Here is a 14471-nt window from a genome sequence, read left to right on the forward strand (position 1 = left end):
TGGGAAATAAATGAACTAATAAATAAATAAAAATTAGATGTTTTAAAATTTTTATTTGAGTAATAATATCTAGAAATAACTAACTAAGAACAATAGGAGAAAATGAAGGGCTGGAGGAGAGGGAGGCAAAATTTCTAAGAAAGAAAAATAAGAACAGGAAATTCACAAGAGTTAGAAAGAAAATAGACATAGACATTTACCAGAAAACACAGAAAGAATAAATAAAATGAATAGTTTTTAAAAATTAAATTCCCTAGTATAATAATGCTAAAAACTGAAAATCAATATGGGAAAATTTTGTTCTGAAGCAGATGAATTTTCAAATTAAATATACTGAATATTTTTTAAAAAGATACTCTTTATGCTGTATAAAATATGCTAAATTTGAGGGGGAAAACAGATGACTATATTTGATTTGTGAATCAAATATGTCATTAAAACTAGAAAAGAAAACAATCAAAGCAGAAACATAACTAAATTGGAACATCACTAATAAATATTGATGGAAAATATTAAAATGCATATTAGCATAGATGTTACAAAATGTATCAAACATTTTATGCATTTTGACTGATCTGGATTTTATATGGATAATAGTACATTAGGAAAAAATACAAACATGATAAATCATAGAAACATAAACCAAAAACAGACAAAAATAACTATCTGCAGAAATAGCTTTTTAGGTCATTTATGCCAGAATCATTAAGAAGAAAAAACATAAAAATATTGTTCACTAATACATTGAAAAAGAATGCATCTAATTCCAAAATTACCATTATCTATAATAAAAAAAATTACTGAAAGCCTTCCCAATAAGATTATAGGGTGAAAGAGGCAATGGAATCAAAAAGGAGTTTGCCTTCACTATTATTTGACATATTAGTAAATAAAAATTCTCCTAATATCATGACAAGGAAAATAAGTGAAAGCAAAAAGGAACAAGCAAAGATTAGGCAAAATTGTCTGTTTTAATGAGTAATGAAAAAACTCTAGAGATTTAAAAAATGCAATTGATGAGTAGAAGTATAAAAATAATTCCTCAAATTAACTGCCATTTCTATAAATTAATAGCAAAATGCAAGAAAAGCTGATAAAAATAGAAATTCTTTTTTTAAGACTACAATCTATGAAGACAAGATTTGTTTTAAAATACAAAGTAAATAACTGTCACAGAAATAAAGGATCTTTTTACATACTGCATTTTCCCATTTGACTATGAGTTCCTTAAGGGTAGGGGTAATTTTTATTCTGTTTTATCTTTATATCCCACAGTTCTGCATGTACTACCTTAATAATGCTCAATAAACTTTTTTGAGTTACCATTATTTTTTATTTATGTATTTCTATTTCTGTTCTACCGATCTACTTTTCTGTTTCTGTTACCAGTACCAGATAGTTTTGAAAAATTACTGCTTTATAATATAGTTTTGAAATTTGGTACTGATTTACCTCCACAGTTTTCCATTTTTTTTCTTGGAAATTCTTGAACTTCTTTTTTTAAATGCATTGTGTTATTTTTTTTTTTAGTTTAATAATTGTTTTTGGTAATTTAATTGAGATGTCATGAAATTAGTAGGCTAGTCTAGATAGGATTGTTATTTTAATTATATTGGCTCTGCTCAAACATGAACAATTAATATCTTTCCTATTATTTAAATGTGACTTTTATAAAAAAAGTATTTTATAATTTTGTTTATATAGTTTTTGGATTTGTTTTGGAAACAGTATTCCTGTTTTAAAAAAGTAGTTAATAAACCCAGAAGGCTAATAGGAGAACTGAAGTGGGTAGATGTAGTTTCCACCTAGAGAACTCCCTAAATACCCAGCCATGGTCTCTGGGTATTCTAGCCCCCCCTGTTAATGAAAGTAAAGCAGACTCACTTTCTCTCACTGAGCCAGTCATGCAAAACACCTTGGAGACAATGTCTTATAAAAATCAGTATCTCTATTCAAAGAGAGAGTACAAACTGAGGATCAGAACGAGTCTTCCATTTCTTCAAGCTAACCTACCATCTCTCTATTTCTACCTAGATGTTCCCCCCAGAAGAGTTGGCTAAACTCCCTATCTACAACCCTCAGTAGTTGGTTTGACTGAGTTCAAAAGCTGTCTCCAAAACCTGTTATGATCGCTCTCAAAATGGTTAAGTCCAATCCTGATGGGTCTGACCCCTGAGGCAAAACCTCAAAGCCAACCTGACAGAATTTTAGACAAAACCTTCTGGAAAGTTGATAAAAATCCATTAAGTATAGTCAGATCCTTTGATAGATGTTCTCCCGTCAAACAGAGAACCTCCCAAGATGATTTTAGGGTTTTTCCTTCTCCATAGATAGGCTGAGATAGCCAAACTCTGGCAAGTCAGCCTTTCCTCCTCCCTTGAGGACAGTAAGAGTTCCTTGCTACCACAGGAAGTCATTCACTCTAACTGTTGACCCTTTCGAACTGTTCCTCCTCTGCCCTGTGCCTGCTAAAATCATTTTTCTAGAGTATCTAGCATGTACCGTAAAGACAACCTTCCACTTATCTTAAATCTTATCCTTATCTCTATCCTTTTCCCATTACATTTCCTCCTTCTGATCATTTGAGTAAATTTGTTCAAGACAAATTTCTCATATGATCACTAGTAAATATATAAATCCCCCTTACTGTAAATTTATCTTATTATACTTATTGAAAATAACAAAGAGTCCTATTCTAAACTTATCTATCTTTCCTATTCCTATTCACTATCTTATTCTAGGGATATACTATAGGGGAAAAAAGGGAAATAGAAAATTACAATAAACTTTTACAGAAAGAAAAAACAAAATACAAACATATGCAAAAAACAACAGTAGTAGATAATTCAAAATACCAAATGCTAAAGAATACAAGAACAAAATTGCAAATATGCTTTTCTCATTAAACTATACAGTTTATTCTATCTATGTTTACTTTAAATGGATTATCTCTTGCTATCTCTTCTTGCATAATGTTGTTAGTGATATATAGAAATGTTGATGATTTGTGTGGGTCAATTTTATATTCTGCTTCTTTGATGAATTTAATGAATATAAATAATCATATCATCTCTGAAAAGAAATAGTATTTTATCGCTTTGTTCATTCTGATATCTCAATTTCCTTTTTCATATCTTATTCTATTGCTAGCATTTCTAGTACAATACTAAATAATATCAGTGATAATTGGCATCTGTTTTTATAAGGAAATCTTCTTACTTATCGAAATTACAGCTAATGTTAGCCGATAATTGTTAATATATACTTGTTAATCTAAAGAAATAACCATTCTACCAATGCTTTTGAGTGATTTTAATAGGATTGAGTGTTGTAATTTGTCAATTGTTTTTCTATATGCAGCTTTATTTATAAATTTAATGGTTTTCTTACATTACATTTTTTTTAAACCCTTGTACTTCAGTGTATTGTCTCATAGGTGGAAGATTAGTAAGGGTGGGCAATGGGGGTCAAGTGACTTGCCCAGGGTCACACAGCTGGGAAGTGGCTGAGGCCGGGTTTGAACCTAGGACCTCCCGTCTCTAGGCCTGACTCTCACTCCACTGAGCTACCCAGCTGCCCTCCATTACATTACATTTTAAAAAATATAATATTCAATTTTTAGGACTTCCAATTTAGTATTTTCTTGGGAAATTTAAATTTGTTCTTTCTCTAAATTAAAAAAATGAATAGTTGGTTCATTGAATTGTTCTTTCTCTATTATGTTGATATAAGTGTTTAGAGATATAAATTTTCTTCTAATTTACTGCATTTCCTTTATCCCATATGTTTTGGTATATTGTCTCATTATGATTATTTTATTTGACAAAATAAAATAATTTATTATTTTATGATTTGTTCTTTAACCCACTCATTCTTTCAGATTAAAATATTTAATCACCAATAATTTTTTCTGTAATTCTATTGTCCCATATGAAATAAAATATTTGTTGCATTATGATCTGAAAATGATATATTTAATATTTCTGCTTTTCTCTACTTAATTTTAAAATTTTCATGTCTTAATATTTGGTCAATATTTTGAAAGGTCTATGCCACTGAGAAAAGACATATTCCTTTCTGTCTCTGTACAGTTCTCTCCAGATAGCAATCTTATCTAGCTTATCTAGGAATTTATTTATTATCTTAACTGCTTTCATATTTATTTTTTTGTTACATTTTTCTAATTCTGAGAGGGGAAGTTTTAAATCCCCCACTGTAATAGTTTTCTATTTCCATCTGTAATTCCTTTAACTTTTCTTTCAAAAATGTGGATACTACAACATTTGGTGCACATTTTTAGTATTGATAATGCTTCATTATCTCTAGTACCTTTTAATATAATATGGTATTCCTATTTATTTCTTTTAATTAGCTTTATTAAGCTTTAAATTTGTCTGAGAACATTATTGCTACTTCTGCTTTTTTTGTCAACTGAAGCATAATATTTTCTGCTACTTCCTTCTAATTTTACTCTATGTGTGTCTCTCACTTTAAATGTGTTCCTTGGCCTTTTATCACCTTATAAGTTAAGAAAATTTTTTCTATGTATGAATTATTCCTTCTTTTACCAAGATCTGATGAGGATGAGGTAGTAGCATTGCCAGCCTTCCATACCCTTCTTCCTTTCATTGTAATATTCCTTTCATTCATGCCTCTTTTATATGGGATGTTTATTCCAATTTTTCCCACTCCATTCAACTTTATTTTTTTAACTCATCCTATTATATTCAATTTGACTTCAAAACTCCTATCTTTAATATGCTCTTTCAAACTGCCCAATCAATAATATCATTTTAAAGGTTTAAACATACCATTTCTCATATAATAAGTAAATATTTTGACCTCATTAAATCCTTTATAATTAGTTTTTCATGTTTATCTTCTTATGCTTCTCATTCTTGTATATGAAAGTTTCCATTCATTTCTGGTCATTTCTTCAAGGACATTTGAAAATCTTTTATGTCTTAAATGTCCATTTCTTTTATTTTATGATTATGCTCTTATTTTCTGGATAGGTTATTCTTGGTTGTAAACTCAGATCCTTCTGATCTTTGAATTGTAATCTATGTCCTTCATTTTTTTTAAACTGTGAAATCTTATGCTAGCCTTTTTGCATCTCCACAGTACTTAAAATACTGTATTTCATTTTAGATTCTAATAGTATTTTCTCCTTAGCCTGGGAGTTAAGAAATTTAGCAATAACAGATCATGTCATATCAATATATAATTTTTGCATTAAACTGTGCCAAATATTTTGAAGTTGAATGGAACTTATTCTTACTGAGTAAAGTAAGATATTATAGGGCATTAGAAAAACTTGTTATGTCATGTACCCTAAGTACCTTCTTTCACCCAACAAGGAAACTGAAGCAAGTGACTTAGCCAATGTAACACAAACATTAAGTAATATTTAGGAGATTTGGACTGACTTCTCTGAGACACTTAATCTAGAAAACTCCTGTGTATTATACTATATGCCATGGCTTGCTTTCATAATAAAACCCCTATATTCCGAGGTTCAAAACCAACTCCTGAAGGTACTCTAAAATGTTCTTATAGGTGCATGTGACTTCTGAAACACATTTCTGATACGATATAAGCAGAACATTTTCAGACAAGATATTTGGCCATAATCCAGACTGTTTGACCTCCAAACACTCTGGCATGATTTCAGAAAAGCACAGCTGTTAGTGAAAATTTATGGAACCAACATGCACATCATTTATGTCAGGGATTCCCAGGGGTTACTTCAGACCCCTTGTCTTTGTCATCCCAAGTGAGGATTGGTGAGGACATGGGTTAACACAGTTATACACTACACCTTCTCACATACCTCCTTATGGAGTAGGGGAAATTTAGGCCAAAGTAGATAAAGACAGGAAGGGAAAAGAGGCCAAACCAAATCAAAGTGATCTGGGACTTTTTATCTTCTCTAAATACAGTTAATCAAACTTGATTTAATTATCTAAGGAAATTTGTGAAATATCTCTATCTTCATTTATTTCTTTTAAAATATTTTATTGTGAAATGAATAATGATATCATAGAAATATTACAAAAACAAAAAAAGAACAAGAAGTTTGCATAAAAATTGTGAACAATATCTGTTTTAAGACATATACAAATTCACAGATGGATACATGCAGAGAGACAGGAAGAGAAACTGGTAAAAGATCAGCAAGGGTGAGAACCAAGATTTGACTAGGAAGAGAGAATTATTAACATTTATAAAGCAGTTTTAGGTGAGAGATAAAGTTAGGAGCCAGATTGTAAGGAATCTAGCAGAAGAAGTGGAGCTAGAGTATAGATTTTTTTTTTTTTTGGAATTGACTGAGAAGGGAAGAAGAAATTCTCAGTGTTTAATTGTTGGACTTTACACTTAAAAAAATATGATCCTTACATGGTAACATAATTTTATGAACAAATTTTCTCTAACATATCAGAAAAACACATGATATGAGGAATTAAATTCAGTAAGCATTTATCGAGCACTTACTTGAGTCAAGTGTAAGAATGAGAGCCACATGGGCGCAAGTATAAGAAAAGAAAGAGTAACAAGGATTAGAATGGAAACAACAAAGTTGGAGGAAAATTACAAGTATCTCTGACAAACATCCCATTTCTCAAATATATAGAGAACTAGTAAAATTTATAAGAATACAAGTCATTCCCCAATTGATAAATGGTCAAAGGATATAAACAGGGAGTTCTCAGAAGAAGAAATTAAAACTATATTTAGTCATATGAAAAGATGTTCAAAATCAATAATAATTAGAGAAATGCAAATAAATAACTGAGTTATCCTTTCATGCCTATCACACTGGTTAATATGTCAAAATCAGAAAATGGTAAATGGTGGAAGGGATGTGGGGAATTTGGAACACCAGTACACTGTTGGCCTAGGTATGAAATGATTCAACCATTCTGGAGAGCAATTTTGAACCATGCCCAAAAAGCCATAAAACTGTCCATACACTTTGACCTAGCAAATACTACCCTCAGGCCTATATCCCCAAAAGAACAAAGATATGAAAAAAAGACTTACTTGTGCATAATATTTATAGCAGCTACTTTTGTGATGTAAAAGATTGGAAAATGAAGGGATGTATATCACTTGAAAATGGCTGAAAAAGGTATGGTATGTGATTGTTCCATAAGAAATGAAAGAAAGAATGATCCCCCCAAAATAATGGCAAATATTATTATAAAGTGATGCAAAGTGAAGTGAGCAAAACTGGAAAAACTTTGCACACAGTATCAGCAACAAAGTACAATGATCAACAGTAAATGACATTATCAACAATGCAAGGATCCAAGAGAGCCCAAGGGGACTTATGATGGTAAAGGGCACCCACTACTGTAGACAGAACTGACAGAGTCTGAATGCAAATTAGAACATATCATTTTCACTTCATTTCCTTAATTTTTTTCTACACATGATACATACTTTCTTTTACAACATGAGAAACATAGAAATATATATCGCATGATAGTACAAGTATAAACTATACTGTATTATCTACTGTTTTGGAAATTGAGGTAGGAAACATGGATCACAAAATGTCAGAAAGTGATTACAACTTGTTATCTATATATAAAAATTTCTTTTTTAGTTTTAAAAGAAGAAATGGAATGAAGAGATTAGATAAGACTGGTAATTAAAGGACAGAAGAAATGGGAGGGAGTGGGTTCAAGATCATAATAAAGGGGTTGGCCATGATGAAAGTGAGGTCACCTTTTCATCAGAGACTGAAGGAAATATCAGGAACTGGAGCAAAGGAAGTGATAAAAAGAGAGGTCAAGGAATTTCAAGATGAAGAAGATGTGAGAAGGGGATCTCTTATTAAATTGAATTTATTCTCCCAGTAATGTATGAAGTAAAGTTATCTGCTGAGAAAGGGGAAGGAATCCACTTGTCATACCCAAGAAGAGAAGAAAAAGCTGCTGTTAAAATTGCAATAGATTCAAAGATTTCCTTGCATCATTGAGAACAAAGGTGAAATTATATAAGATACACTTGTGGTAAGCACAATCAACATTTTACATTGTTTCTTCCAGTGATATTCAGTTTTACTTAAGTAATAAAAAAAAGAGAGAATAATCCAGGAATAGGTTTTGGCAAAACTTTAATGGCATTATATCATACAAAGTGTGTAATTAGATCAAAAGGAGTGAGGTTCCCACCACAAAAGCCATCTGACAGTGAGTTTCCCATGTATCATGTGATTCATACCTGGCCCTGCTCAATCATCATTTGGGTCAATTTGAAGGAATACTTGTTGGTTGTTTTTCCTCCATTGGCTAATAAATCTAAATTCAATGGGTTACCTTATATGATCCAAAGTTGAAAGAAAATAGAAAAAATTTATATAGAGAGGGCAGTGTCTTTGAATGGATTAACCACAGGGTCAAAAATCTGAAAAAAATAAAAAGTGAACTTAGCTCAAGGACAGAGAGAATAAAATGAAACTTCGAGGGACCAGATATTTTGGTAAAAGGAAGAGTAAGTCTTAAGAGTGATTAAGTATAGGAAATGATCAAAGGTTAGTTAATTATGTTTAGAGGAATTTCAACATACTTGTTAATGGAAATGGTTTAATGATGAAATCAGGGACACGATTATATCTGTGTTGGGCTAAGGTAAAGTTAATAAAAAAAAAATGCCAGGTGTGAAAGAGGTTGATGAACCAAGAGTGTAGAGTTTTCAAGGGGAAATACCCTAATATGAAATGAGGAGTTGAAGTAAATAAGAAATCTATGAGGCAGATAATGAAAACATTCAAAAAAGGAAAGAGAAAGACCTGGAAATTTTAGATGACTCTCTCTCTGTCTCTCTGTCTCTACACACACACACACACGCGCGCGGACACACACACACACACACACACACACACACTCACTGTGCATCTGTGTGTATAAAGCCCTTTTCAGGGCTATCTTTTACTCAACTGTCAACTGTGGTTCAAAAAAGCTGTAGCTTGGGCAGTGGTAACACCCTCTTAAAACCATCTTGCCAAACAAGCTAAACCAGTTTGAGGGTGACCCATAGGCCTCAGACCTGTCAGTGAGTTAGTGGGTTTTCTAGCCCAAGAATGTGAAAATATTCCCCAGCCCAATGGGTGAATGAAAACAATTTCTGTGAAAGTTCTGAAGGCAGCTGAAGGAGGTACTATAAAGTACTTAGAGCTTGCTCAGATATTGAAGAAGCCAAGGTCATCTCCTCCATCCTGGGCCATCTCAAGTCATCCTTACTTTTGTCTGGACACTGGATTTCAATGCCTGGAAGAAAGTGAGCTAATAATTTGCACAATTCATCCTCACTTATACCTAATCAGTAGATAGATAGATAGATAGATAGATAGATAGATAGATAGATAGATGGATAGATAGATAGATAGATATCAATACACAAATATAAAACTTCAAAATAGAAGAGGTTACTGAGTGAATGCAGCAGAAGAAGCACTGGAAGTTACTATGAGGAAGAAAAAATATGTTATCTTCTTCCTGATCAAGTAAGTTGAGAAACATGAAAGATGTGTCTAGTATTCGGACTGATTACCAAGAATGTATTTTCTTCTTGGGGGTACCAGGTTTCCATTTTTTTTGCAAAGAAAGGCAAAAATTTAGTTCCTGTCCTCCAGGTACTCACTTTCTAATAAGAGAGATAATATGCAAATAAATATACACTTACAAGATACATACAATGAAAATAGGAAATAATCAAAGAAGAATGGTATCAGAGCGACAGACAGATTGGGCAGCTATGAGGTACACTGAATAGAATACCAGGCCTGGAGTCAGAAAGACTCTTCTTCTTGAGCTTAAAACAGGCCTCAAATTCTTACTAGTTTTGTGACTCTAGGCAAGCTGGAGAAGGAAATGAGAAGCCTTTCCAGTATCTTTTCCAAGAAAATCCCAAATGAGATTACAAAGAGTCAGATACATCTTAAAAACAAATGAATCAGAAATAGCTGAGGTGAAGGGGTAGTACAATGAAGGTGGGAAAGCAGTTTTTTTTTTTACAAAAAGTGAGAAGGAATTAAGGTGAGTGTCAAAAAAATCCAGGAGGCTAGGAAACAAAGGTGAAGAAAGATGACACGTACTTAATCCTAATGATTTCCCATTTATGTTGTATGTTCAGATACATAAAATGTTTCCCTTGCTTCTTGTGGGACTCAACTTCTGGTTAAGTTGAATAGAACTGGTATTGTGAACATTTACAGTTATGGAAATTAAGACTTAGAAAATTAAGTGACTCCCAAGAGTAACCCAGAGAAGCATTAAAATTAGTAATTGATCTTAGGCTTTGTGACTGAAATTCTGAGTTCTTTCTGCAATCCTGCCTAATAACTAGGACACTGATATTTACAAAATGGTATGACAAAAGCACATTAGATGTGCAATGAGAAATTTCAGCAAGGAGAGAACAGTTTCAGTTGGAGAAATTTGGAGGAAATTTTGAATATATGGAATGTTGGATTTAGGAACGAGTCATGGAAATGGGGCCAGGGATGAGGGGCAGTAGGTAGTTAATTCGATGCAAGACAGGGGGTATGAACAAAGGCATAGCAATTAAGACAGGACCTGAGGAGAATAGAGAGCATAAAGATTCATTTTTCTCTAGAAGGAAGGAGAATAACACAAAAATTAAATTGAAAATAAAGATTAGTGCCAGAATATTTGTTGTTCAGTCATTTCAGTCATGTCTGATTCTTTCTGACCCCATTTGGGATTTTTCTTGACAAAGATATTGGAGTGTTTTATCATTTCCTTCTCCCACTCATTTTACAGATGAGAGTTAAGTGATTTTCCTGTTTTATAAAGCTAGTAAGCATCTAAGACCAGCTTTAAACTTAGGAAGATATGTCTTCCTGAATTCAGACCTGGCACTCTACTCACTGTACCACCTAGCAGCCTTACCAGAACACAGATGCCCTTAAATGGTAAGAGATTTATATATTATTTCAAAGGCAACAGGGAACCATTGTGGGTTATTAAATAGCAGGGTGACATGATGAAAGTTATGCATTAGGCAAATTACTTGGAGCTATGACTATCTGAAGATTGACTAAAGAGAGGAGATATTAAATATGATGAGACAATTCAATGAGATATTTGTAAAGCACTTAGCACTTTGCCTGGCATATAATAGACACTATATAAATATCTATTGTTGTTATTTATCATCATCGGTTACCAGGTTTGAGAAATGAAGTCTTAATATAGGACTACTGTCAGTGTCACAGGAAAGAAACTTGCAAGTTCTAGGCCTCATTAGCCAAGGGATTGCTGGAAGCCAACCAACTGACAATAAAAAAAAAAAAAGACTGATTTGTATTTGTCTGGGGCCCTGTCATACCACTTAATACATCCAGCCACAAATCTAGGCCAAGGCCTCTCTCAGGGGCTAGCTGGCTCCTACTGAGCCTAGAAAGTGACATTTTCAGGACTGTGTATCACAATATCATATGCTTCTCAAACAACAGCATTGTATCCCTGACTTGTATTCATCCTGAAACAACTTGCTTTTTCTTTCATTTTATTCACCCCCCCGGAGGCTGTAGACTTTCTTTATTCTTATAAAATTCCCAAGGTAGAATCACCAGGTGCCTTCAATTATAGGGATTTCAATAGATGTCAATTTTTAGAATGTCTGAAAACATACACTCATACACTCGAGCACACACACACACTCAGAAGAAATACAAAACAAGCAAAATAGGACAGACAGAAGTTTATATGTCAGCAAAAAGAAAATAAACAAAAAGAATGCAGTATCTTTTAGGAAATCAGGAGAATGATATGCTTCATTTCCAAATACTGTCTGATTTATATCTTTCACTCAACATTCTAAGATGTAGTGAAATTGAGGGAAAATATGATTGCTAGCACATTTTGAAATGTTGCTGTCTATCCAAATGAAATGAGGTGGTTGAATTCGCTGTTTTATTCTCTGAAAAGGAAAAAAAAAAGATATGGAAGGGATAAGGTGAAGAGTCCCTAACTGTTAAGTAGAAGCAGCTCACCATAAAGTATTTCTTCCACAGAGATGGAAAGAATTTGATTGTCCCAGGACTATTTCATGTTAAAGAAATGACAAAATCAAAGGCCATATCTGATTTGGATTTATGATAGAAACAAAGAGCACAGACTAATGTTAATATTCCATTTGGCAAGGGGATAGGAACTAGTCCTGTGATTCTGAATGCAAGTGAAACTCTTAGATATGGAAACACTTCCAATATAGGTGGGCACCTTCTCTGAAATTTGAGGCTTAAAAAGCTGCCTAAAGTAGTAAGAAGCTAAATAACTTGCCATGGAATTCATTATCCCAACCCTTCATAACATAGGAAATGGCTCTTTATTTACTGTTTCCTACTGTCTAGTTATACTTAGCATTCAAATATGATGAAGAGAATGATCTAAAATTAGAATCATTAAGGAGAATCAAAGTAATATTATGAAATGAGAAAAAAGTAAAACCTTGAATATCTTATTAAATAAATAATCGTGTGCCATATTTTAGTAACAGATTTTAGCACCTACTCATCCCTCATATAATTCTCAATCATAAGAAGCATCTTCATTCTTTTGCCAGAGAAATCTTTGACCAACATCTACTTTAGTTTCAAAGTCTCCTAAGCCATAGAAGAAGGTGATCTAAGGAGAGATATCCTACAACCACTTATTATTCTCACCTCCAGCTCAGTAAAAGGAAATCCTTGAACTTTAAGATCAATGATTCCCAAAGTAGGTACCACCGCCCCCTAGTGGGTGCTGCAGTGATCCAGGGGGACAGTGATGGCCACAGGTGCATTTATCTTTCCTATTAATTGCTATTAAAATATAAAAAAAATTAATTTCCAGGGGGCTATATAATATTTTTTCTGGAAAGGGGGCAGTGGGCCAAAAAAGTTTGGGAACCACTATTTTAGATGATCTCCAAATGTTCTAGGGAACATGTCTCTATTGACACTTAGGGCACACTCAAAATAGCATCTGCCCGAAAAAACATTGACAATGAGGATTCATGTAAAATTATATCTACTTTAATATCAGAACATATCAGAGGAGGCCAAAACTTTCATGAGTAAAATATTGATCATGTCTTAAAAAAAACAAACTCTTTGAGAGTTTTCTCTAGTATGTTAAAACTGTGGCTCACATTTTCTTTGTTTGATCTATTTCTGCTTATCTGACAAAAATGTCCAACCTAGGTTCTGCCTACAACTGATTATTCATCTTATATCCAAACTTTAGACATTTTCTATGGGGCTAGCCCTATTTGGCTACTGTAACTCAGTCTGTCCTGATTGCCTATAACTTCTACAGTCCTCCCTTACCTTCATTTTGTCTTCCCTACTGAATTTTGTGCTATGTTCTTTTTTTTTTTAACTTGCCCAGGGTCACTCAGCTAGGAAGTGTCTGAGGCTGGATTTGAACCTAGGACCTCCCGTCTCTAGGCCTGGCTCTCAATCCACTGAGCCAGCCAGAAGCCCCTTTGTACTATGTTCTGATAGTTGTGATGGCTGAATTCTAATGACCCTGCATTTAGTCTAGTCAGTTGCCATTGTCAGGATCCATGATGACATGCTTATTTTTTAAACAGATAATAACATACAAATACTTCTATACATACTGTGCTTTACTGACAATCATAATTCACTGTGGACAAAACAGTTACATTCCACCTGGATACACCTTTGAGTATGAAGATTAACAAGATTCTCCAGATTGACATACTCACTGAATTACCATTTTTTCTCCCTTTTTCCTTTTCCAAATGTATTATTTTGAGACATGTGAAAGAATGTGAGCTTTATTACTGAAACTAACATAGTGATGGTAAGGATTGTTTTCCATCCTTAAGAAACATCTTTATTCTCTGAAACCTTTCCTTATATATAATGATAAAGGATTTAACCTCTCCAGAAGGACAAATAACATATTTTTAAACTTCAGAAGCATTAGCACTTTATCTCTCACATTCTTAAGTCTAGACAATTATCATGCCTTATTTGTAATCTTTGCCAATTTCTGAGGTATAAATGTTCACATGAAATACTCTAATGAGCTCTAATATTTTAATTCTAGCTATCCAGGAAACCCTACATAAACCTATGCCACATTACCCCTTCTACCTGTAAAACTGTATGAAAGGGAAATTCTCCCTCCTTATACTTATTTCCTCCCCTGCATGTGTCCTTTGTCCTTTCAGTGTGCACTACTGGGGTCTTTGTTGCATTCATTTATGGGAAGAGAAATGACTCCTTCACTCAGCACTCACAGCTGATAAGACCATAAAGTAAGTGGGAAGAACATTAGAAGTTCCTCTTCCTGAAGCCATATTATCATGAGAAATAGCGTAGGTCCTCCTTCTCCATTCTAGGTTCAGGGAGTGGAATCTCTGATCTGTGCTGAGAGCATGAGCCAATATAATCTCTATAATAGATATCTACTGCCATGCCT

Source organism: Gracilinanus agilis, chromosome 3, assembly GCF_016433145.1.
Source record: "Gracilinanus agilis isolate LMUSP501 chromosome 3, AgileGrace, whole genome shotgun sequence".
NCBI lineage: Eukaryota > Metazoa > Chordata > Mammalia > Didelphimorphia > Didelphidae > Gracilinanus > Gracilinanus agilis.